This window comes from Balaenoptera physalus (assembly GCF_965194825.1).
Source record: "Balaenoptera physalus genome assembly, chromosome: 4".
Taxonomy (NCBI): domain Eukaryota; kingdom Metazoa; phylum Chordata; class Mammalia; order Artiodactyla; family Balaenopteridae; genus Balaenoptera; species Balaenoptera physalus.
Genome location: NC_138891.1, coordinates 126,385,755 through 126,412,760, shown reverse-complemented (window position 1 = coordinate 126,412,760; position 27,006 = coordinate 126,385,755).

Below are 27,006 nucleotides of genomic sequence, written 5' to 3'. Positions count from 1 at the left end.
CTCCTCAGTATATCTGCCAAAGTAATTGGGATGGTAGAGCTACCCTGAATATAGAGTTGATAGAGATCTTATTTTTACTCTTGTCCACCCAGAATGTTTCTTTCCCAGAAACCATCCTGGTGATCTCCTGACTCCACTTCTACAAGGGGATGGATTCTCTTATCCAAATTGTCCAGTTAGAATACCCCACTGACTTCCATACACTAATTCATCCAGGGCCGCCTGGATGGTAGAGATGGGCCAATCAGATCTCTTTTTCAGGATTGGATGAGCATGCAGGAAGCGAGAAATACTCTGTTCTTATGATATTGTGGATGGCTTGGGTCACACAAGACTACAGGAACAATTTTTGCCACCTTGTGTAGTGATACTGCCTTAGAATTACACAATAAGAAAGGGGAAAAAAACTGAAGAGCGGACGTTTTTAAGTGAGTAAGAGTATATGTGTGCACATGCTTTTGGATTAGGAAAGTGGTGGCAGTATAATAAATAAATGAAAAATATTGTTTCAAATAGTTATTTTTTCATGAATAAATATTTATCTGGTAGAATGCCCCTCAGTATTTAAGATACAAAGCACACGGTATGTATCTAAAGCTTAATAACAATTTTTTCAATTAATGATTATATAGGAAAAATTATTAGTGTCTCAGAACATAAAAATCTTCACTGGGAAAAGTCTGTAAACTCTATTTCAAATACAGTTGGAGGGATGGCAGAACCACATTTGAATATTTGTATAGCTCAGTGAAACTCAACCAAGGGGTCCTCCTGGCTTTGAGCAGGTGTTGCTGAGTCACTACAGACAATGGGTCACAACTGAATTTTTGGTGATCCGGAAGAAATGTTTTAAACATTTTATACTTTGGTATGATAGTTTGTAACTTATATAGAAGTATGGTTGCCTATTTTGGCTATATTTTAAGAAAATGCTGTGGGTTGACATGTAAATAAATTGTAATTATTTTCCTTTTAAAATAATGGAAGAGGGACTTCCCTAGTGGTCCAGTGGTTAAGACTCCACGCTTCCAATGCAAGGGCGCAGGTTCGATCCCTGGTCGGGGAACTAAGATCCAACAAGCTGTGTGGCGTGGCCAAAAAAAAAAAAAATAATGGAAGATAGTCTCCCTATTTACACTCTCCAGCAGAGTGTCCATTTTCAGAAATGAATTACAGTAAATGGAATATATATTATATAAAATAATAAATTAATATTTTATTAACATATGCTTTTATTATTAATAATAAACCATGGATTTATATATATTTAAATAAATGTTTTATCATTTTACATTTATATTATATCATTTTATATTTAAATAAATATTATATCATTTTATATTTGTATAGAGATTGATATATTTAAATCTCTAATTGCTTTGGAAGTTGGGACAGATACAATAAGGTATTTGTTAATATCTGAGGTTAAAGCATTGATAATCGTTATGTATAAAATGCCTTCTGAGGAAATTAAAGTTCAAAAGAAAAAAAATATTTATCTATATACCTGTATATTCTTGCAATAGTTTATGACACTGAAAGTAGTAACCTCAATGGACATATTATGGACTTTTTCTATGCTTGTCTTTTGATATACTTGTTACCATTAATTAGGTTTCAGATCTATAAATAATATTATTTAAATATGTTTCTATATGACTTTAACACAGGTATAAATCAATGTATGACTTTACACAGGTATAAATCAATGTATTTAAAAGTTAGTAAAACATATATAATTGAGAATAAATGTAAAACATTGGTAGGTCGAAGAATAAATAAAATCGGTCTCTGGTCTGTAGTCTGTGTTCTGTGAGGTCTTGAAATTTCCCTGTTTCCTCTGTGCTCTGCCCAGGTGGGGAACTGGCAGCTCTCCTGGAGAATGTACACTCACACATTAAAAAGCATCAGTTACCATCCTTTTCATGATGCCCTTGGGTACTTTTTTTTTTTTTTTTTTTTTTTTTTTTTTTAAAGGTTTTTTTTTTTTTTTTTTTTTTGGCTGTGTTGGGTCTTCGTTTCTGTGTGAGGGCTTTCTCTGGTTGCGGCGAGCGAGGGCCACTCTTCATCGCGGTGCGCGGGCCTCTCACTATCGCGGCCTCTCTTGCTGCGGAGCACAGGCTCCAGATGCGCAGGCTCAGTCGTTGTGGCTCACGGGCCCAGTTGCTCCGCGGCATGTGGGATCTTCCCAGACCAGGGCTCGAACCCGTGTGCCCTGCATTGGCAGGCGGATTCTCAACCGCTGCGCCACCAGGAAAGCCCGCCCTTGGGTACTTCTTGGCTGAAAAAAATTGTGAAAGTAATGAGGGGGTTTTTGCTTCTGGAGAAGCTCAATTTTTAATGGTACTTATGTTACCTTCTACTCAGGCTATTAAAAAATATTGTTTTCTGCCTAATAACACAGCTAAGGTTCCTCATTCTCAGACTACTCTCACGCTCTGCTTCACCAACAGAGCGATTTCCATCGGTAACTCTTTCAGATATTGCCTTTTCCTAAGTTAATTAAAAACAAATAAAAAGGAGAAAAGAAAGACAAAGACATTTTGATGAGAAGACAGCCAGTATCTTTTTATTTTCCACACAGATCACCTTTGATCTCCCCAGATAGTTGCTCAAAATAACAAAGTATTCACTCCTCATTTCCATAGTGTCACCCTTGCCCCAGCACGTGCTACAAAGAGGTGATATTTAGAAGAACTGAACATGATTGATACATCCAAAGTTTCTACAGCATGACTCAGTAGTAATGTAGGAACTGTTTTATTGTCAACTACACAAACTATGTTGGACTCTCAAGACAAAGTGACTCACTTCCCCCCCCCTTCACCCTTTGGAGACTACTTGTAAATATATTCAGAATCCATTATTCACCTGAAAAATCTTGACAGTGTTTATGTTTTTCAGAATGTGTAAAGTATAACCATGAGCAAAAATTGACACAGTGACCATCAGCAAGATTCTTCTAAAACATTTTGAGGTATGGATACTTCTTAATAATTATGTGGGCACACACTTTACAAGTCTGGTGGTAAAGAAGTTTATAATCTCCCTTGGATGAATTAGTACTGTCCCTGCCTAAAGCATCTGAAATGTAAAATGGGAAATTCCAAATAACTTGTTAAATTCCATGTACAAACTATTCTGAAGTGGCCAGATGTTCTACCTACAGCCCTTATAAATATGGCAGCTGCAGGAAAACAAGAGCTTTGGATTCTCCTTCATGCAAAGAAAGTGTTACTGGGTGGGCTGGAATATTTTCTGGTAGATCAGATCAGATTTCCCCACATAATGTGATGAGACACTTGTAAAGGACACGCCTCAGAGTGTCCTGGCGGAGCCCAAAGCTTCTCAGAGCACGTGACCACTCACCTTAGGCCTGGACAACTTTGTCTGGTCATCCCAGCGTGCCATATACACATTGTCATTTCCTCTGTGTATAGTAACATGAAAAGGTTTGGTAAGTATGGCCACTATTTTTCCAAAGTATCAGGCTGAGTCAACAGAATTCCTTTCACAGGTTGATTTGGGCAAATAGTATCACGGTAAATGTCTGGTGGTTGTGTTCTCAGCAAGGACCTTTGGCTGAAAACATCACTAGAACTTCATTGGAAAAGCCTTATTATGCTTTGCTGTCTAATAATGGGTTATCAAGTACTAAAAGCTACCATTTTTGGATTTATGTTTCCAAATATTAGAAAATGTCAGCTGCACCCATTAACTAACTTTGTAATATTAATTTTTTTTAATCCTTAGAAACATGACCAGCAACGCTCTTCTCACTTGAATTTCACTCTGGTGGTGATGACTGACCAGAAGACCCTGGTAGCAGCTGATAAACCCTCAAATTTAATCTCTTCCTGCTGACCAGTAAAATTAAACTCTACCTTACAGACTCATTTCCCCCATTATCCAAACATGCTCTACATGAGTTCTGTTCTGTTCTGTGTAGTTAACAAAGTCTCCAACAGGACAGCATTCCTCCCTGTTTGTCAATAGGAGACTGTAATTTCTTATCTTTTTCACTTCCCTCTTACCTCCCATATATTAAATGTAGCTTTTATTTACCTCATTCACTAGTCAGAGCCCAAAACTGACTTATCATAAAATCTCCCTACTTGAAACATTGTAGGAACTGAGCAAGATTGCTAATCCCCTCTCCTCTATTGAAGAAAACCACCTAATGATCACTTTCAACAGTTATGCCAAAAAGCCAGTGTCTTGGGAAATGCTAGTTACTGCAATGTTTGAGCTGAAATTTCTGTTCTGGACTCTTGGTTCAGAATGAATAGTAAGTAAGAATGACTCACTGAAATTGATAGACATTGCCTACTTACTGCTACTGCAATATTGCCTAAAAACCCCACAAAGATATAATGTTAATTCATTATTTCTCTGTGTTATTAACATAAAAATAAATATTAAATGTCTCAAAGTTAAATTTGCTCTTATTACCAATTGTACTGAGGGGGAAATCGCCAATAGAGATGACAGTTCTTGGTATGAGAGGTGCTGCAATGTTTCAACAGCTGGAGTTGAAAATATTCTTTAAAACTATCAGTATTAACTGCCTTTAGTTTGCAAAAAGTAGTAATTTTCTACTTCACACTAGTCAGTTAAAAATGCTTTCCCTTTAGCAGTCTCTGTCTTGGATTATTTTACTAAGATTTTACTGTGCTTATGGATAACCAGGCTTATTAATAAAACCAAAGCTGTACTAAAAATTCAACTTTTGCAGGACATAATGATATTATGCATTATATGTAAATTATAATAATTTGAAAAGGTTTGTTTTGTCCAATAGCCAGAAAGAAGTCTCCAAATTATACCAGACTGAGATTGAGCCCTATTTTCATGAGTTGGTGGCCTTTAAAGAAATTAAGGTATAAAAACATATATACAGGATACTTTAATGACACTGGAATGGTAGCATTTGTCTTCAGTGGATGCTTAGAAAATGTCTCATATTCTGGAGCCATAAAAGGGTACATGACAAATATTTTTACCTGGATACTGAACAAGTAATGCTCACTATGAATTTAGATAGAACATGAAATCTGAAGAACAAGAGATAAATGCTTTATCTATTAATAAATTATTAATAAATTTATGAATCTACATGTGGTACAATAAAAAGGGACATTATTCCATATTCTATTTTTTAAAATAATTCTCTCTGTATTTTTCTTTTGCAATATTGTAAGCTGAATCTTCTTAGGCCTGCTTTTTCTTCCGGTACCAAACGCTGGAATTCCAGTGCTTAGAAACTTGAGAATTCTTCCTATGAAAAAAATCTCAGAAAAATATTAAAGGGAAAGTAGGATATTACTATATCAATACATCTTCAATAAAAGTTGGTATTCTCAATTTTTGATGGCATAGTCTTCTTTTTATTTATACTTTGCTGATTATTAGTCAGGTAGGACATCTCCTTACCAGAGTTGGAAACCACAACAGAAAAAAACTATAGAATGTGGAACTGATTGTTATTTATAAATTATTCTAAAAACATATTACTGTGCAGAGGAAAACAATTTATCTTCTAGGTAATAATAAATACCATGTTTATGTCTCATTTTATCATGTGAAATGCGGTATTAGAGGAATTTGTTAATTTGGTTTGCTGTTTAAGATCTGGTGCATCTGTTCTCTAAAAAAAATTTAAAAACCTCAATGACATTAAACAATTCTTATACAGATCTGCATTAACATAGTAGTTACTTCTGTATAAAATTGCTCATTAAGGAAAGCAACTACTTATTTAAATTAGACTTAAATATAAGTAATTTACAGGCATGGTGAGTCTGTAAACTTGCAAACTTACAGACACCATTTCTAGAAAATTATCAGTGACCTAGATGTGCACAGTTCTGAAATCAACTAAACTTTGAGGCAATTGACTAAAATTCTTTTATCTAACAGCTGTACAGTGAGCTGCTATGGCTATTGAGAGAGTCTGATTAGGGCAATATTACAGCATATTTTAAAACCATACTGAGAGTAATTTAATGTGGTTTAGCAGGTAATTCTATATTTTGTAGTGACCCAGGGACATACAAATGTGTAATACAAAAAAACATGCAGCAACGTAGATACAAAAAAGTAAAAGATTAGATTCACAATGTATTTACCTGATAAATTTCTTTTGCCAACTTAATTTTAACTGCTTTTCTGAAAATTGTAAGATAGTGTGGATGATAATTTTCCTGCATATACTTAGTATGCTATTTAAGAAATAGCTCTCTTAATTTGAGTTTTGCATATGTCCTTTTAACGGAGTAAGCTATTTAGTAGAATAATATTATTTGGCAATGTAAATTCAATGAGCAAAACCTATTTTGAATATCCATCTAGTCATATGAAGGCTTTTACAAATATGCATATAAGTACACATATAAGTGCACATACTATTATGTATACATAATTTATTGAGGTTTACTTCATGCAAGCCAAGCCATGTTTTCTATATGAGACACATTTAATTCCTACAAATTATAAGTCTGATGGTATTTTACAAATGAAGAACCTGAGCTTTAGAGAAACTAACTGAATTTCTCAAAATTATACACCTTGTAAGTGGGAAAGGTAGAATTAAAATTTAATTTTATCTATTTCAGTACTAGAGCTCTTTAATATGGTATTGTTCTTTTCTAGACTCTGCCAAATCAATTCCATATTTTAAATTTTATGATCTATCTACTAACCACAAAAGAAGACTAGCAGTTCTTCACTTAATTATGTATTTGTAGCAATCATAAAGCATTAAGATTGACAGATGCACATGTGTTAGACAGCTCTCCCTCATGCTTCTGAATTAAAGCAACAATGTTATCAGATAAATGGCTTCTAATATAACACTGTTGCTAGAGTTATATGATGTCAACCCTATTTTAATCAAAGTTTCAACTAAAGTCTTCTTATTTTCACCACACATTTTCACAGTGTATTTCCCTTTCTTTGATAAATTTCTGAGTTGTTTCATTGCTGTAATCCAAAGAATAAAAAGTGGGAGATATCATCTTTTGCTACATCGAAATCCATCCACCTCCACACGGAAGGGGAAAAACAATTCAAAGCTAAATGATTTTGCTATGTCAAGAAATGACTAAACTTCTCTAGTGGGAATATAAATCTATGAAAATAAAACTGGATTTTCCAAATCACTTTCCTAAACCTGTGTTTTCTAGCAGATATATATATATATATGTATGTATATAAAATATTGTCTTTCAGCCTAGGGCTCCAAGAATGGATAGTAAACAACGAAACCATATTTTTAATTACATATTTCATTTTACAATATTACCTAATACCAGCCAATATTTAAAAAGGAACCCAAAGAAAATGAACAATATTTTAAGTTACAGGGAACTTCCTTCACTTGTTTTAGATTCTGTACTCAAGATTTCTTCATCCTGTTTTTGTCCTCTAAGCAGACGATGGCTTGTGCTGGACTGACAGAAACTGTGAGAAGGAAGAAACAGAGTACACAAAAAATAGAGAAGTTTTGAAACAGGAGGCTCTTAAAACAGAAGGCTCTTTTATTCACAGGCAATGCTACTGCTCTATGGTCACCCATAATTCGAACTTTCTAAAAGTCCTATGCTTATGGATTTTTCTGTGACAAATTCAATCACAGTTTACTTATATAACAAACTGGAGACACCAGATGACATCTCCTCTTTAGGTCCAACTCCTGATACAGGATAGTCTTTCCAAAGACATATGTCTTCTGTATCGGTTTTTATGTTACATGAAAACATTTAGCAACTTGCTTGTATGTTTTAGTTACCTGGCTTGGCAAGGAACCACACCGAAACAATATTTTCCTTTGTACAATCTTCTTCATCACTTTGTTAAGGATAACGTTGTTTTTTGTCTTTTACTTAGATCAATAAAACATAGAGAACAATTCTGAAATTTTATTAAATGCTATATATCTACTTAAATGGAATTGTGTATTGTGGTACAATTGTTCATAAAAACAAAACTAGAAGAATGAAATGCATTCCAGGTAGAGATTATGGGATCAAGCTTGCATCTATCATGGTGATAGTTTGCGTATTTTCAGCATTTTCTTACTAAGGTTTTCAAAGAGCTTTATCATGCTAAGGTTGAAATAACTGTGCTTCAATTTACATAATCTGAAATCAAATAAAATTATCTCTACATTAGAGATGTGGAGATTGCTTTGTTTTACAGTTCTTCAATCAGCAACTGCAGTTTTACTTACAACCTCAATTTCTAGATTGTTTTTAAAGCTGAATGATTTGATTTAAAAGTCCAATAACCCTGTACTTTTAACTTTATGGTAACTTCACTTAATTCACTGAAGACTCTGTCCTCCTCTCTCCCCACACCTGTCATTAATCATTGTGAATTCGGCCTCCGCAGGGATTAACCAATACTCGGGTCTCTCGGTTTATCTCATCTTCAGATGTCTTTCCTCCCCCTCCACCTCAGCTGTCTACTGCCATGACCACTCTCCAGTTTTGTCACCTCCAGATTTTGGGCGACCTCTGAAATTTTATTACAAAAGTTTGCTTCCCAACTACAATATCCTAGCCTTCATCTCACTTGCTCAAGAAAATTACTGCCACAATCATTCAGTTTCACTAGAACTCTCAGGCCATTATCCTCACAATAATTTCATGATGTAAAGCATCTTCTGATATCACTTTCTTCTTCGTGTAATGCAGATTCCATACGTAACATTATCATCACTCTTTCAAATATCCTTAACCTCTATAAAGTATTATCATTTATGTTACTATCACAGTTGTTATTATTGATTACTTCTCATAAACTTCTCTGCTACCCTAGTCAAATCATAATAAGCTATGATTATTGAGCATTTAAGATAAATATTTTCCCCATCCAATGGGCAAGAGTAGGCATGATCATAATACTCATAGAAACTAATAATTTCTGAGTGTTTACTATGTGATATTGGGAAACATCCATTTTGAAAAATAAATTTACTATTTTTCTTTTCTATTTAGGCCAACAAGCCTCAAAATGACAAAATGCTTTTCTTTTAGGTTTTCAGCTGAGCATGTTTCTGTCTGGTATTTGGATAATAGAAATGTGATTCTGAGTCCTCTATAACCCTGTCATCAAGGAATATTGTCAAGAGAAGCTGATAAGAGAGGTGTTATCTGATTAGTTAATAATTTCAGCAGCCATCAATATCAGGTGAAGTTGTAATACATAAATCCATCAAAGTTTTAAAGATCTTTTGTTGATTTTTAAAGAGAAAAAGTTTATGTTTAACATAATTTTATAGGCTGTGTTTGTTCATGCAGTCAAAATAAAAGGGAAAATGTAATGATTTTCCCATCCTTTATTTACCTAGTAGAATCAATATGATGTCTGTCTGCATTCTGCCCACTCATACTATTTTTTCTTCCAGTTTTATTGAGATAGAATTGGCATACAGCACTGTATAAATTTAAGGTGTACTGCATAATGATCTGACTTACATACATCATGAAATAATTATCACAATAAGTTTAATGAACATCCATCATCTCATATAGATATAAAATTAAATAAATAGAAAAAAAATTCCTGGTGATGAGAACTCCTAGGATTCACTCTCTTAGCAACTTTCATATGTAACATACAGCAGTGTTAATTATATTTATCATGTAGTACATTACATCCCTTGTACTTATTTATCTTATAGCTGGAAGTTTGTACCTTTTGACAGCTTTCCTCCAGTTCCCCAACACCCCCAACTCCTACCTCTGGGAACCACAAATCTGATCTTTTTTTCTATAAGTTTATTTTTGTGGGTTTTTCGGAAGTATAATTGACCTACAACATGATGTTAGTTCCTGTTACACAATATAGTGATTCGATATTTCTATACATTTCAAAATGATCACCACGATCAGTGCAGTTACCATCTGTCACCGTACAAAGAGAATACATAGTTATTGACTATATTCCCCACACTGACTCATTTATTTTGCAACTGGAAGATTGTACCTCTGATCTTCCTCACTTATTTATTTCCCTCCCCTCTAGTAATAACCTGTTTGTTCTCTGTATCTATAACTTTGTTTCTGTTTTGTTGTTTGTTCATTTGTTTTGTTTTTAAGATTCCACATATAAGTGAAATCATACAGTATTTATCTTTCTCTGTCCGGCTTATTTCAGTTAGGATAACACCCTCTAGGTTCATCACCCTCTAGGTTCAGTTTGCATAACACCCTCTAGGTTGTTGCAAAGGGCAAGATTTCATTCTTTTTTGCGGCTGGGTAATATCCTGTTTTATATATTTCATCTTCTTTATCCACTTGTCTATTGATGGGTGCTTAGGTTTCTTCCATATTTGGCTATTAAAAATAATAATGCAATGAACATAGGGGTGCATATATCTTGTCTAATTAGCATTTTCTTTTTCTTCAGATAAATACCCAGGAGAGGAATTGCTGAATCATATGTTAGTTGTATTTTTAATTTTTTGAGGAACTTCCATAATGTTTTCTATAGTGGCTGCACCAATATACATTCCCACCAGCAGTGCATAAGTGTTCGCTTTTCTCCATTCTTTTTTTTTTTTTAAGTACATTGCTCTTTTATTTAATGTTTTTTTTTAAATTTATTTCATTTTATTTTATTTATTTATTTTTGGCTGTGTTGGGTCTTCGTTGCTATGTGTGGACTTTCTCTAGTTGCGGCCAGAGGGGGCTACCCTTCATTGTGGTGCACAGGCTTCTTATTGCAGTGGCTTCTCTTGTTGCGGAGCACAGGCTCTAGGTGCCAGGGCTTCAGTAGTTGTGGCACACAGGCTCAGTAGTTGTGGTTCATGAGCTCTAGAGCATAGGCTCAGTAGTTGTGGTGCACGGGCTTAGTTGCTCCGTGGCATGTGGGATCTTCCCGGACCAGGGCTCGAACCCATGTCCTCTGCATTGGCAGGGAGATTCTTAACCACTGCACTCAGGGAAGTCCTTTTCTCCACATTCTTGCCAACACTTGTTATCTGTTGTGTTTTTGATAATAGCCATTCCGACACATGTGAAGTGATATCCGATTGTGGTTTGGATTTGCATTTCTCTGATAATTAGTGCGTTGAGTATCTTTGCATGTTCCTGTTGGCCATTCCTTTATTTACTTTGGAAAAATGTCTCTTCAGATCTTCTGCCCATTTTTAAATCAGTTTTTTTTTTTTTTTTTTATGTTGAGCTGTATGAATTCTTTGTATATTTGGGACGTTAACCTTTTTTTGGATATATTGTTTACAAATATCTTCTCCCATTCAGTAGCTTGCCTTTTCATTTTGTTGACAGTTTCCTTCACTATGCAAAAGCTTTTCAGTTTGATGTAGTCCCATTTATTTATTTTTGCTTTTGTTTCACTTACCTGAGGAGACTGATCCAAAAAATAATATTACTAAGACCAAGGTCAAGACCTTACTGCCTATATTTTCTTCTAGAAGCTTTATGGTTTCAGGTCTTACATTTCAGTCTTTAATCCATTTGAATTTATTTTCATGTATGGTGTGAGAAAGTAGTCCAATTTGATTCTTTTGCATGTAGCTATCCAGTTTTCCCAACACCATTTATTGAAGAGGTGGTCTTTTCTGCCTTGCATATTCTTGTGTCCTTTGCTGTAGATTAATTGCTCATATAAACGTGGGTTCATTTCTAGGTTATCTATTCTGTTCCTTGATCTATGTGTCTGTTTTTGTGCCAGTATCATACATTTTGATGACTGCAGCTTTGTAACATAGTTTGAAATCAGGGAGCATAATGTTAATACTTCCAGCTTTGTTCTTCTTTCTCAAGATTGTTTTGACTATTCTTTTTTTGTGTTTTCCATAATCAGTGTTTAATATTCTGAGGACTAAGGAACAAATTAAATATTTTTACTTGACTAGTTTTATTTCCTCTGAATTCTTCTAAGAATTAAACAAACAAACAAACAAAAACAATCACACTTATTGATTCAGAACCATAGATTTTACTTCAGGAAAATATAATACCTTTCAAAAAGTTATAATTTTAATGTTAGCCCACAAAATTACTTCCTAACATTTCATTAAAAAGGATAAAAACTCTTTCCCATCCAAAGATTCCTATGTTTGAATTACAGTACTGCAAGGCACATTCAGAACATACCTCCTTCAAAACACACAGATGCTAAACTCCCTGAAATAAAGTTTTAAAGTCCTTAAGCAAGTAGTAATACTACAAAGTTGGCAATTCTTAGGTAAAATTGTTGCTCCTACAGGACCATGCACCTTTCTTAAAATTAATCAAGCATGTATGTATAAACAATCCTTTCTTAAAACCTTTGTACTTGAAATGCAGATTTAATGATGCTGAAGACAGCACTAAACAAACCCGAAAAGTACAACAGCTTGATAAATTTTATGTAATGCCTTCATAAGAGATTGTATCATCTCATCTAGTATGTCCAAAGACTTGATTTAATGATGGGTAGCTACACAGAAAATAAAATATTTTCTTTCTTTCTTTTCTAAACAATATTTCCTTCACCTGCAAATCTTTTATAAAGGATGCTAAATGAATCATAAGTTTTTTTGGTAAAATTGAAGTCAGTACCATTTAATTGCTTCTACTAAATTTAATGCCTCTTATTTAGGGACCAGCTACATATTGCCCTATGAAAATTCTTGGTCAGGCATGTCTAGCCATAACAGCAAAAGGCATTTTAAGAGGTAGATATTTTTTCCCATGATGCATTTTTGTTAATAAATGTATTGTCAAGAAAGTAAAAGCAAGCACTGTGTTTTTTTAATTATAAGGGTCTAGTGAAAAGAAAAATAAAAGACAGTTATGATATTTGTTATATTCTGACATTTTAACAGTCATGGTATCGGATGTTTTGCAACCAGTGCATTATGACACATCATAATATTTTTTACTTGAAATATCAAGTCCATAGAATACTGTTTTAATTTGCTTATGTCTTCATGATGTGAATTATTAAAATAAGTTAGCTATCCCAAATACATTTGCCTCTGCATGATTATAGAATATAAGGCAACATTTACTAGAACACATATTCAGAGCATTTCTATAGAGCAATTTATCAATAACCTTCCAATTACTGCCAGCTTTTGGTTATGGAAAAATTAATCCTTAAATTTAAAATTTTTCACATTTTAATCCAAAATATAAATGAGTGTTATATTTTTCTGCTTTTATAAAGTTGAGAGTAGGACATCTTACTGTGCCATCAGTAGTATTTTAAAAAATCAAAAATATAAGACTAGAAATTTGCACTATCATTAAAAGAACTAGATCAGAATTACATAAATAATGTGAGAATTTTATGCTGTGTACTCAATAGCCCTAAAATGATAAGCTACTTATGAAACAAAAATAATTATTGTAATTGCATATCACATAAACAATTTCTGAAGTCAGTTTTTCCCCTAATTATACATTGTCAGGTTTCCATGGTAATAACTTTATATTTTAATGCTGAAGTAGGTAATTATTTATTCATTTATATTTCTACTATCAGAAAAATGGTAATCATGGTGCTCCATGAACTATAACTTTTAAAAGAAATTGATTGAAAGGCAGCATTCTTGGGTTTTGGTGTTTTAAAAAAATTGTATCTCTATTAATGCTTATGGGATAAAAGTTATTAATACTACAAAGAAATTAAATTCCCTGTGTAACATTTTTTACTTATTAATGGATTAGGGTTCTACAATATTTGGTGATTTAATTTAAAATTTCCTAAATTAAAAGGAAATTATGAATATATTAGTTAAAAAATAAGTCTTCCCAAAATGATTGAAATTAAACAGTCAATGTGATTTAACATGCACAGGTATCTGAACACTCATTTGAAGCTAGAGGGTCCATTTGACTTGGTTTTCTTTCTTTTTTTTTAACATCTTTATTGGAGTATAATTGCTTTACAATGGTGTGTTACTTTCTTTTTTATAACAAAGTGAATCAGCTATACATATACATATAGCCACATATCCCCTCCCTCTTGTGTCTCCCTCCCACCCTCCCTATACCACCCCTCTAGGTGGTCACAGAGCACCGAGCTGATCTCTCTGTGCTATGCGGCTGCTTCCCACTAGCTACCTATTTTACATTTGGTAGTATATATAAGTCCATACCACTCTCTCACTTTGTCCCAGCTTACACTTCCCCCTCCCCGTATCCTCAAGTCCATTATCTACGTCAACGTCTTTATTCCTGTCCTGCCCCTAGGTTCTTCAGAACCATTTTTTTTGTTTGTTTGTTTGTTTTAGATTCCATATATATGTGTTAGCATACGGTATTTGTGTTTCTCTTTCTGACTTACTTCACTCTGTATGACAGACTCTAGGTCCATCCACCTCACTACAAATAACTCAATTTCATTTCTTTTTATGGCTGAGTAATATTCTACTGTATATATGTGCCACATCTTCTTTATTCATTCATCTGTTGATGGGCACTTAGGTTGCTTCCATGTCCTGGCTATTGTAAATAGAGCTGCAAAGAACATTGTGACTCTTTTTGAATTATGGTTTTCTCAGGGTATATGCCCAGTAGTGAGATTGCTGGGTCATATGGTAGTTCTATTTTAGTGTTTTGAGGAACCTCCATACTGTTCTCCATAGTGGCTGTATCAATTTACATTCCCACCAACACTGCAAGAGGGTTCCCTTTTCTCCACACCCTCTCCAGCATTTATTGTTTGTAGATTTTTGTATGATGGCCATTCTGACCGGTGTGAGGTGATACCTCATTGTAATTTTGATTTGCATTTCTCTAATGATTAATGATGTTGAGCATTCTTTCATGTGTTTGTTGGCAATCTGTATATCTGCTTTGGAGAAATATCTATTTAGTTCTTCTGTCCATTTTTGGGTTGGGTTTTTTGTTTTTTGATATTGAGCTGCATGAGCTGCATGTAAATTTTGGAGATTAATCTTTTGTCAGTTGCTTCATTTGCAAATATTTTCTCCCATTCTGAGGGTTGTCTTTTGGTCTTGTTTATGGTTTCCTTTGCTGTGCAAAAGCTTTGAAGTTTCATTAGGTCCCATTTGTTTATTTTTGTTTTTATTTCCATTTCTCTAGGAGGTGGGTCAAAAAGGATCTTGTTGTGATATATGTCATAGAGTATTCTGCCTATGTTTTCCTCTAAGAGTTTTATAGTGTCTGGCCTTATATTTAGGTCTTTAATTCATTTTGACTCTTTGGACACTTGTATTATTCACAAAAAGCACACTTCTAGCTCTACACACATCTCTCAGTTTCAAGATGCTGTGATATTACATTCTAGGGAAGGTAGAGAGTAGAGGTTTTGAAGGTTTTTCGCACTATTTATTCAGAGATATTTTTAACTGAAAAAGTAATAACTATTAATTATTCTGATTGTGAAAATTAACATTATATCTAAATAATTCTTTCATGTTTTTATTCATTTGCCTTAAATGTACAACCCATTTCATTGTGCTGTGGAGACCGCTGCACTCTCTTGAGATCTAACTTTCATTGTGGATGTCTTGAAAGCTAGTTGGTATAAGATGTATGGAAGGTATAAGATGTTATGAAAAAGCCCGAATGAACTTTTTGGCCAACCCAATAATTGGAATGCATGAGGGTTGCTGCCCTGTGGTTGAACTGTGATGAATAGAATATGGTCTTTTCCTTCCTCCGTTCCTTCTCCGACTCTAAGATGGACTGCAGCTGCAGCAGCTTGTACATCTTCTCTGAAGGTAATTTGTGAGAGAGAGCAATCAGCCACTCTTATTACAAAGTCATGAGCAGGTAGGTGAAGCCCCTTTTTAATTGACTTTTTCTCACTTCTGTCTCATTTCCCTTTTTCACTCTTTCTTTCTTCCCATTGTGATTGCACTCCCATTAAAGTGTTAGCATATAAACACATAATACATTGTGCTTTTTTTTTTTTCCCTCAGAATCAGTTTTCAAGGGAACCTGGGCTAACACGATCTCAAAGTGGAAATGGCATATTTAAATTACTTTAAAATGTGGCAATAGTAAAACTATAGTGTCAAGTACTGGACCAGCATATGATAAAGAAAATTAAAATATATATATATTGCTAAACTTGAAAATAACCAAAGATGATTTAAGAGGAGAGTGAGAAATTAAGGTATGTGTTAGGAGGAGAAAAAAGTTACTTTGACTTTAGAGTCTTTAGAACATTATCCTGTGTTCCCCTAATATGGGGCTTTCAAACTCTCATCAGGTATCAGAAAACTCTGTTGAAGGGGTCCAGAACGTGCCATGCAAAAATATGCCACTTCGACATGTTACCGAACCCAGCTCCAGCTGCTCGAAGTCCAATTCTCGAGAGACAAGTGTTGGTAGGAAAGGAAAGGTTGCTTTATTTTGGAGGCCGGCAACCAGGGGAGAGGGCAGACGCCTGTCCAAAGGCCGACTCCCCCACCCTTGACAATCAGGGTGCAAGAGTCTTATAGACAGAGGGAGGGGTTTACATGCATAAACAATACAGTCAGCTCTGACGGTCATCTTGAAATTGGTCGTGTGGTGGTCTGACCAGCATCATCTTGACTGTTTTAGGTACAGTTAATCTTCAGTTCCAGGGTCAGTTTGTTTCCATTTCTTTGAGGTCAATTCTTGGAATTGTGGCAGCTTATGTCATGGCTACAGTCTGGTCATCATGTAGTTAACTTCTTCCACCTGGTGGAGGTTTCAGTATCTATAAGACAGCTCACAGGATATGGCTCAGAATATTATCTATAGCCCTTGAGAAGGAACTAAAGGTCCTTGACTTTGTTTAATGACTAAACTATTATTATTTGGTCTCCTTTGACTGTCTTCCTTTGTTTCTGCATTTTCTCACTTCTCTGATTAAATTTATTCTTTAGCTAAAGTTTTTCCACAGACAAAAGGCAGGCTGAGGACATGGGGGGCAAGGACCGTAGGGTCCTGCTCTGTTTCAGGAATAAGTAGTGTTTTGAGCTGAAGGCAATTGAGAATCAACAGACGCAGGAAGAGTTCTCTGCCCTCCCCATATCTGCCTAAAAGCAGGGCATAAATTTTCCTTTGAGGAAGGTGTGCCACACACCCACCCTCACCAGGGAAAGATGAGTGACTCTCATTTTTGAAGAGAGGGAGTCACGAAGATGAGTTCGCATAAACAGACCTGACTAAAATAGACCTTATCTTCCATTAGTTCCCCCATATATTTTCTGGTCACTGCCCCACAGTTTATTGTCCCTTAAAGCCCAAATCTTCTTTCTTCTGTTAAAAGGGTATATAAAAAGCCCCAGAATCTAACTGCTTTGATGAGCTTCAATTTTTTTTTTTTGAACTCCTGTGCACATAAATACTAGTAAAGATTATGTGTCTTTTCTCCTAATATGTCTTTTGTTATTTTAATTTGTAGGGGAGCTTGGGGTAGTGACAGATTTGACCTTTGAGAAGTAGTTTTAGACTCTGCTGAAGACGCTTAAAAGTAAAAGCTGCATAGGGAAGAAATGTTAAAATTTAGGGAAATGTATTTATTTGTTGAATAACATTTATGAATATCTGCTATGGTTTATGGCCTTTGATTTGTGTTACAGAGACCAATACTATAACAACTACAACCACAAAATAAAGACAGGTATGAAAATGTGCCATGCCAAATGAATGTGATTCTTGATATAATACAGATATACAGCAAATAATATGGAGTAACTGAAAATGGAACTGATAGGGATAGTATAGGATAGTTATACAGGTAGTTATAGAAGTTGCAGTAGGGGATTAGAGATAGAGAGGGAAACCTAGGGAACTTTGGGAGACCACTGTAAATTAATGATCACTCAAGAAAGCTATCAGAACATTGTGGAAGGAAGCAGGCTTGCTTAACTATAAAGCCATAAATAAAAGAATGAGATGTGCCCCAGGTCATTAAGTCAAAGAAAAAAATTAAGCCTGCATTCTGCTGGTCGAATTCAGCAAGATAATGATCCTTAAGCCCAAGGACAGGAGTTTAAGGGAAAAGTGACATTCCAAAGTAGGAGACCCTTATTGTACAGAAACCTGAGATGATTCAACATATTTTAATATATGTTACTACCCTTCTGCTGATTTGAGTAAGCGCTATTTACTAATGTGACCACACTGGGTCAGACACTCTCCTGCCCGATAAGAAGGAGAAGCTAGTGATGTAAGCCTGATGTCTACTCAAAGAGTGAGGAAGAAGGCAGTCTCTCCCTCCGCCACCACCATTTTCCTTTGATTATAAAAATGTAGCCCACTTAATCCTCTGGGTACAGCCTCCCTGCCTGCCCGCTTGCATCTCTCACAAGCATTCTATATTAATAAATCTACTTCTTGCCCATCACTTTGCCTTTCTCTGAATTCCTTCTCTGCTGAGACACAAAGAACCTGAGCCTCAGTAAGTCCATACACCAGGTGAGTGATTCTAATTGAAAGATCATGGGTTCAAGTCCCAATCTGGGATTTGGCTGAGTTCGAGTCACAATCTGAGTTACATAGTTTCAGAACACTTGGAAAAGTGACAGAAGTGTTTATAGTAGTGTTAATACTTAGCTGAAACAGGAAGCATTAAAAGAAAGTGTCCATTAAGCAGAATTAGAACGCTCTAGATTAAAACAAAAAAAAAAAAAGAATGCGACGTATACTTCAATATTTTCATGCAATTGTCATTGTTATAATTGCTATTGAATTCTGAGCTATAACTGTAACTTATAACTCCAAGTTCTGCAGCTGTTGACAAATAGAAGTAGAAATCAAGGTAATGACGAAAAAAAAAAACAAGCTTATTGCTGCTAAATGTTGGGTTTGGGGATGAAGTTTAGACTTGGAGGCCAGTGGGCATGAATTATGCTTACTTTTCCTTTGTCACAGGGTAAGTTTGAGGATTACAGATTCCTGTAAAACTTTCATGTAGGAACAAAGAAAACCTGAATAAATGCTGGCTTCAATGCGGCAAAGCCCTGAAAATGAGATGAAAAGAATAGTTGATAATCCAATGTCCAGTTTCTTCTCTCAAACTCACCAATCAGGCAAGTTTCTTTGGGGAGAACTCCCTGGGGAGAACTAAATAAAGGGTGAAGAGAAGCAGGGAGAATTCTACCTGAGGAGTGGAACCTACCGTTCCAACCTACTGTTGGTTCCTAACATCCTCTCCAGTTTTGTTCTTTTAGTCTGTTGGTCTTTGCTGTAAAGTCTACTGCCTCTGAGGCCAGTGTGCCCCTGACAAGCAGAAATGAGCTCCTGATGGGCAATTCTTCTACTCTCCTGCAGTAACTCCTCTTGAACCTAATACTGCATCTTCTTCATATATTTCCATATTGCTAACAAAGGGAACTTTATCTTTTGCCACTAGGAAAAAAAAAATCATTTTATTTAATTCCAAAGGTACTCGGAAAATTCAGTCTTTTTAAACTCTTATCTGTGTTATGCAATAAACCCACTAGAAGTGTTGCAATGAATAAATGGCAACATAAAGTTTCTCCAAGAGTAAAACACCAGCAACATAAAATGTCCCTAATTTAAATATAAATTCAACACTGTTATGTATTTCCTGGAAAGAAATCTGCTAATTTAAAAGTTCCAAATAGATTAAAGTTAAAACAACAAAATAAAATGACCTTTACTTAAAAGTGTTGCTAAATGTTTTCATTCTCTTCTCCCTACTGTTCATCACACAGTCCAAACGTTATCAGTAATGTAAACCTAAGAGTATCATATCATGGCTTTATTTCTCAGGAAGGGACTGTTTAATCAGCTAATTGTAGTTCCACTCTCAGTGACAAAGTCTTGATTGTCAACCATCCCCTGGAGGGCAGCTTTTGGCATCATTGGCTCTGCCGACTTGACTAGTCAGACCAAAATTTCCAAGACTTCCGCACTTGGACCTCCCCATTCTTCAGAGCACTGACTGGTCTTCTCTCTCAGCAGGGGGCAGGAGGTTGTTGCTCTTCTAGCCTGAATTGTCCTTCAGACTCATTTCCTCCAAGGAGAAGGTACCTTACATTGACTGCCTGTGCATACATCTATGGCTCTGTGGGTAAAAATTATGGCTTTATAATTTTGAAAATTCCAGTCACTTTCCTACAAATGCTTTGTCAACCTTGCCCCTCCTGCCTGGGTGTACAGAAGCTCCAAAACTTCTACTGATCCAGTTCTTTCTATATATCTGTGCTGCCTCAAACTCTGCCCTGGAGGGCAAATATCTATATGTATCCACACATTGATTCATTTAACCAAAAAACAATGCTATGATTTTATAAAATAGAAAAGAGAAGTAAGTTTAAGGAATTTTCCTAAAGGAATATCAACTGTGACTAGATTATTCTAATTTTAAGACATTCTGGAAAAATGACCCTTAAAATAATTCAAAGACTTTCCTTCCCTCTTAGGTTCTGTTTTATTGAAAAACAAACAAGCAAACAGACAAAAAACAAAACTTCTGCCATTTATTTATGGCTGTATTCCAAAGTAAATTAAAAAAAAAAAAAATCTCTGTTGAGATCAGCATTGGAGGAGACCCATTTGTTCATTTTTCTGTTTCATTACTTTTGTTAAAAATGAAGGTTTAATAGGAAGCAGAGAAACTGTCTATTATGATACTCCCTCCAGAGTATCTATTTTTTTTTCTCCAAATTGTATGTAAGTCTTAAATTGGCGAATGCATGCCATAAGTCATTAGCTTTTTCTTACATGTATATTTTGTTTAAGTAACAAATCATATATATTTTTTTTAATCCAAGCGAGTTTACTGACATAAAGCTAGAACATATGATAGATGTAGACACTATTCAAAGATGCTTTCTTTCATTTCTGCTTACATGTTAAGGTTTATAAGATGGAACTTTTCTTGGAATATGTTAAAACCACAGGGAGATCTGTGATCTTAGGACAGAGATGCCCTCTTCTATGTTTCAATCTTGTTTTACATTAGCTCATTAAATATTGTAATTTAATCATTATATTTCTACTGTTTACATTCTTTACATCTTCTCATTACAAACTGAATACAACATATATAAATGAAGATATATATTTCAAAAGCAATTTAGAGTTATTTAAACAAAAACAATGCTATATTAATTTTCATTGTATAAGATAAAGTTAATATTTTGCTGGATTAAGTTAAAGTCATGTTTCTCTAAATCTGAGGTATTATCAGAAATGAAGAGAATAAGATAAACCTCATATGTGTTTTACAATACTTTTCCATTTAGGGTTTTTCCTCAGTGAGGTGTAAGTCTTTCGGAAGCTACCTATATAGGAAAACAAATCTTCACTTTCCCATCTAACAGCCTAGAGAAGAGCTCCTGGACTTTAGTGGGGATCCATGAATTGGGGCTAATGGGAAAGCAGGGGATAAATTGTGACTCCCACCAACGAGCTTCAGGACAGTTGGTAGAATGCACTGAAATTTGCAGTTGTCTATTTCAAACAAATATTTTATGGAGTTTAGTCATATACATCTGTGTTTATCTCCTCTCCATTATCTCAAATCTTTGAATTTAATCTTTTGTTGCTAAGTAACCAAAGTTTACTACCTCCAAAATGAGTCATTCTTTTACTGGTAATCAATAGCAAAAGTGTACAGATAAGAGTAGCTTGTTTACCGGGGCTTCCTTCCCTGGTGGTGCAGTGGTTAAGAATCTGCCTGCCAATGCAGGGCACACGGGTTCGAGCCCTGGTCTGGGAAGATCCCACATGCCGTGGAGCGACTAAGCCCGTGAGCCACAACCACTGAGCCTGCGCTCCGCAACAAGAGAGGCCGCGATAGTGAGAGGCCCGCGCACCGCGCTGAAGAGTGGCCCCCGCTTGCCGCAACTAGAGAAAGCCCTCGCACAGAAACGAAGACCCAACACAGCCAAAAAATAAATATAAATAAATAAATAAATTTATTTAAAAAAAAAAAAGAGTAGCTTGTTTAATGAATTGCTGCTGTTTTAATACCTTATCATTCAATCTGAGATAGACTGGAAATATTTAAAGGAATGGTGCACTGTGGAAAGGGTACATATATGCTTTTCTTTGTATTCTACATTGATTTAAAGACTAATAAATTGCTTAACAAATTTTACAGAAAAAATGCTGTTAGAACGTACTTATGAACTTATCACTAATAAATAGTGAAACAGTATAATTATTTGTATAAGAAAAAGTAGAGATAATAAAATAAATCTCAGAAACATTGTAACAAGTTAATAATTTCATAATATCTTCTAAATTAGTCTACCTTGTGACATTTCTTTGATCACATTATGGTAGAAAATGGTGGTGCAGACATTTTAGAACCGATGTTTTATTCCAGAGAAACTTTCAGTTTATATAGAAAGTCATGGAGCAACAGTAATAAAGAGATTATTTTGTAAGCATGCTTTTTCTACACTAAGTGATGTAATATAATTAAAGACACGCTCTGTATCATCGAAGCATCAGGTGATTCACATTATGCAGCGCTAAAGGCTCCACCCATGAAATAAGTCATTTCTTATTCTGAGAAACTGGCATCTGGTTAAAAAAAAAAAAAGCAAAACTGTTCAGAAGTGTACAGTTTGAAACTCAGTAAACATAAGTACTTGCTGTTCTTATCATCTTAACAGTTTTAACATTTCTTAAACTGACATATATTCTGTGCACTTGTACAAGATAAAACTACTAGATGTTTTAAAAAACTTACTAAATCTATGAATTTTAGTTATGAAAAATTTTTAAATATATATATATTAAAAAGTAAAAATATGTAGAGGATTAAGTTGTTCAGATGATTTTTGATTATAATTTAACTATGAAGTAGTTTACTATTTGACAGATTTTTCTACTTGAGAGAGTAAATTGAAAGGACTACATTGCAGACTCAGAATGAACACAACCAGTGCTGTGTTGGGTTAGTCTACTATGGCAAAGCATCTAGGCTGCTCAAACAGCAGGGAAATCCAAACTAGTTGCCTGACGTTAATGGTTTTTTGGCTTGATTAGTCAATTTAATGAAAACTTTTCAATAGACTATAGCCTATTTTATGCTCTTACATGTAGAATACTAATCTGGCATTATGTCAGGATGGAAGGGTTAGGAGAAGTGGAAGTTGCAAAGGGACTCTTACTTTCATCAACAGTAAACATCTGCCAATGAGGAAGGTAAATATCTTCACCTCAGTTTCTTCTAATCTTGTTTCCATAAGAAAGTACAGGTTAAGATAGCACGCACACACACACACACACACACACACACACACAAATTAAGCGCCCTCCCCACCTTTTTCGAGAAACCAGTTGGCTCTATCTTTGTTCTCTATTTTTCCTATTGACTTTGATTCAAATTTATTTATGTAGATAAAGCTAAAAAGCTTCAGTGTTTTGAAATAACAATCCAAGACACAATTGTGAGGACTCAGTTAAGCTGATCTCCTTACTAATTGGAGGTTTACAATTTAACAACTTATAACAGTGGCTGATAATAAGAGCAATATAGGGTACCATTCTTAAATCTCCATCTCCAATTCCAACTTTGCTCTTTTACCTTTTGATCTTTATCCTACATGTCTAATCACCAATTGGCCATAATATCATTGGTTCCCAAGGGCTCACCTCCAAAGGCAGAGACAAGAGCTTTCTATAAGCTTCTCCACTAGCTTTCTTTTACATTCCTACTCTGGCAGATGTATACATGCCTGGCTTTCCAGATTTTCTTGCTAGTTTTGACTTTTCTAACCACACAAGTGTTTCAGGAGGTTGGTTAGTAACTTTTTCCCTTTTGGAGCTTTTCTTCCTCAGGTTCTCTAGCAAATGTGTAAGGTGTTAATACTCAAAATAGTTTTGTTTCACTGATAAACACTGCATCATACAATGATATATTTGGGAGGAGGGAAACACTTTACTCATAACTAGATATATATACCCACACTGCTTCTGCCAACCTTTCATATGAGGAAGCCTAATTAGAATATGGTTGCCAGATTTAGTAAATAAAAACATCCAATTAAATTTAGTGTTCATATAAATAACTAATAATTTCTAGTAAATTATGCCTCATGTAATATTTGGGATATATTTATGTTAAAAATACTCATTTATTTGAAATTCAGTTAACTGGGCATTCTGTATTTTATGCGACAACTTCAAATTGGAAGAAATCTGAGCAGTCCCAGAATTAATGAAACCTAGAATGTTCTTTGATGCAACATAAAATGCATCATTGTGGTTAGATGTGCCCTTTACTTTGCCCTCAGCCTCATTTTCACATATATAGATATGTCATTGCCTATTTACAAGAGTCAGCTTTCCTCTTCTTAAGCAGACCATGGTGGTCAATTACCTCTGTCAAGAAGACACATGAAAGTGTTAATATGATGATCTGTCTACCTAACTGATCCACAAAAGCTGTCCTGCAGAGTTTCTTAAACAGCTTTGGTTTTTATTACATTTTTTAAATGGGGAACCTACTGAATAGAACTGATTCAACATTCTAAAAAAAGTCTTAAACTATTTTAAAGTCAAGTGACTATTTCAGTCAATACTTTATCAGACACAATTGGAGAAATACAATAGGAATGTAGGTCAGCAACTTAATAAATACATGATGAATTCTCCAGTAGTAGCACAGGTCAACTGTTCTTAAACTGTGGTGCCTAAAACACCTGGGGACATCATCATCACCTGGGATCTTATTAGAAACACAAATTTTCAGTCCCCATCGTAGACATACTGAATCAGGAATTCCAGGAGTGGAGCCCAGCAATCTCTCCTTTAACAAGCCCTCTAGATGATTCTGATGCACGTGAAAGCTGAGAATCACTGAATTACGTGAAAGACAGGCCTTGATCTTTCCAGCCTTGATCTTTCAGATGAGTTCTCTTCCTATGAAGGAAAAAATGTATTACCTAGGGATTTGAGGGAATTACAATTTTAACTGGATCCTTTATCTGTGTACATTGTTCATCAAATGATTTGGAGACAAGAGCAGCTTGAAGGTAAAGTTAATCAATGTAGATAACTAACAGGAATAATTGCCTCACTCTCTGCATTACTTAGCCTGCATATAAATTGCCTTAAGCCATGTTCAAATGCCAATGTTGCATCAGTCTGGAGATAAGAGGTTAATGAATCTCAGAGAATTTTGAAACTTGCATGGTTTTGAGACCAAATCATTATGGAATCATATCACTAAGCAAGTACCTGGGAATCAATATACTCAAGGAAAAAGTATTAAAAATAAATTTTGGCTTATGGGACAGGGCTTGTAGCATGGGCTAAATCAGTTTATATTGAAATAGCACTAGAATGTATTTTTTAAAATCTGCAACTAAAATGCACATTTAGTGCATTTTAGTGATTTTTATATGTGGCTCAGCACGCTATTAAAGATTTACAAATTTCATGAAGTGCTAATACTGGCATAATTATTATTGCTTTGAAACTGCTCCACAAATTTATCATTTTACCTAACCATGTAAATAGGAAGTTCTTTCTAAAAAGAAATAATGAGGAATTAAAACTGGGGGATATGATAATAGTGTTGAAAATTGTTAATGTTTGTTGTTAACATTTCAAAGTAAATATTTTTACTTAGGCAGCTTTTAACTTAACTGTGCAGACCTAATATATTTAAATATATTATTAAAATTCGAATTGGAAACACTTTTGGGTCTTGTTTTATCATTTTAAATGGACAATTTAAAGCTATTATACTGTGAAAAAAAAAATTCAACTGGGTAAATGTAAAGATCAAATTTTCTGTATTCAACAGTTCGTGAATCTGGTGACATCCCATCTGGAAAATAGAAAGAAACATGGAAAATGGAAGTTTTTCAACAGCAGAGAGAGGGTGGAACAAGGAAGTCAGTAAAAATAGAAAGGATTATTTCAGGCAAGGTCACCTTCCTTTGGGGGCAGGCAGGGGTCTATGTGGCAGATTGACTCACTAGTGCTGGCCAGGAAATTCCAGACTGACTGGTTAAAAGTCACATTCCTGGGAAGGGCTAAAACTGCAGTTAGGTTAGGTATTTTTTTAAGTCTTGGTTTGCTGACCTGGGGCTTAGCACATGTTACTCCATTTGGGACTGTATATTTCTGTTTTAAAACATTATGTATACAGTTTTCTGATGAAAGTTCTTTCCTTTATTTATCTTTGAGCATTTATTGGAAATAAATGACACATGATAGTAATTTTAATAAAAATATAAACATACTGTATCTTAAAATGTGAAAATATGTATATATTTCAAAATTTGTCTTAATTCTACTTAAATCTAGGAGAATGTATTTAAAAAATATATTTAATTCAACAGTGCATATGTTTTCTATCTAACTACTAAATCAATTCCATACAAATAAAAATTATCATATTATTGGGGGGGATGTGTTTATTTATATTGATTTGCCTTTGCATGTCATCACTAGCTGTAAATAATGGAAGTACCACTCTCTACATAGCAAATTCTGCTTTTTCTAATATAGAACGTGATTTTCATAAAGATATCTTTGAATAGTAAATAAAAGTTGTTTATAGTAAAATGAGACATTTTCAATTCTGAAAAGACACATACACATGGGATTATGAAAAGTAAAATAAATGTGTATATATACAATATAAGACATGTACAAGAAATACATATATAAACATATATAAACTTTATAATATATAACACACATAAAGCAGGAGATAAGAGATCTTTTCCGATTTTTCTATATAATCAGAGACTTGATTTTAAAGGAGGCTAAGTTATTTTAAGCCAGAGTAAGATAAGAAAGTGGATCTGAAGCCTACACGTTCATTTAGAGTTTTGAAGGGCCACACTCTCGGGAGAAGTATGGACTAGAAAAAATCCACATGAAGGGAAAGGAGAACTAGAAGAAACCCTAACTAGGTTGCCTGGCTTGTGGGTAAGAATCAAGTTTCTCTTGTCTATTGAAATTCATAGTCCTCACAAGTATTTAGAACTCCCAGCCTGTCAGGAAAGTCCAGGCTGACAATGAATTTCAGGTATTTATTAATTGAGAGTGAGTAGGGTTTGAGGGCATATTGCAGAACCAAAATAAAACAAAAAAATTC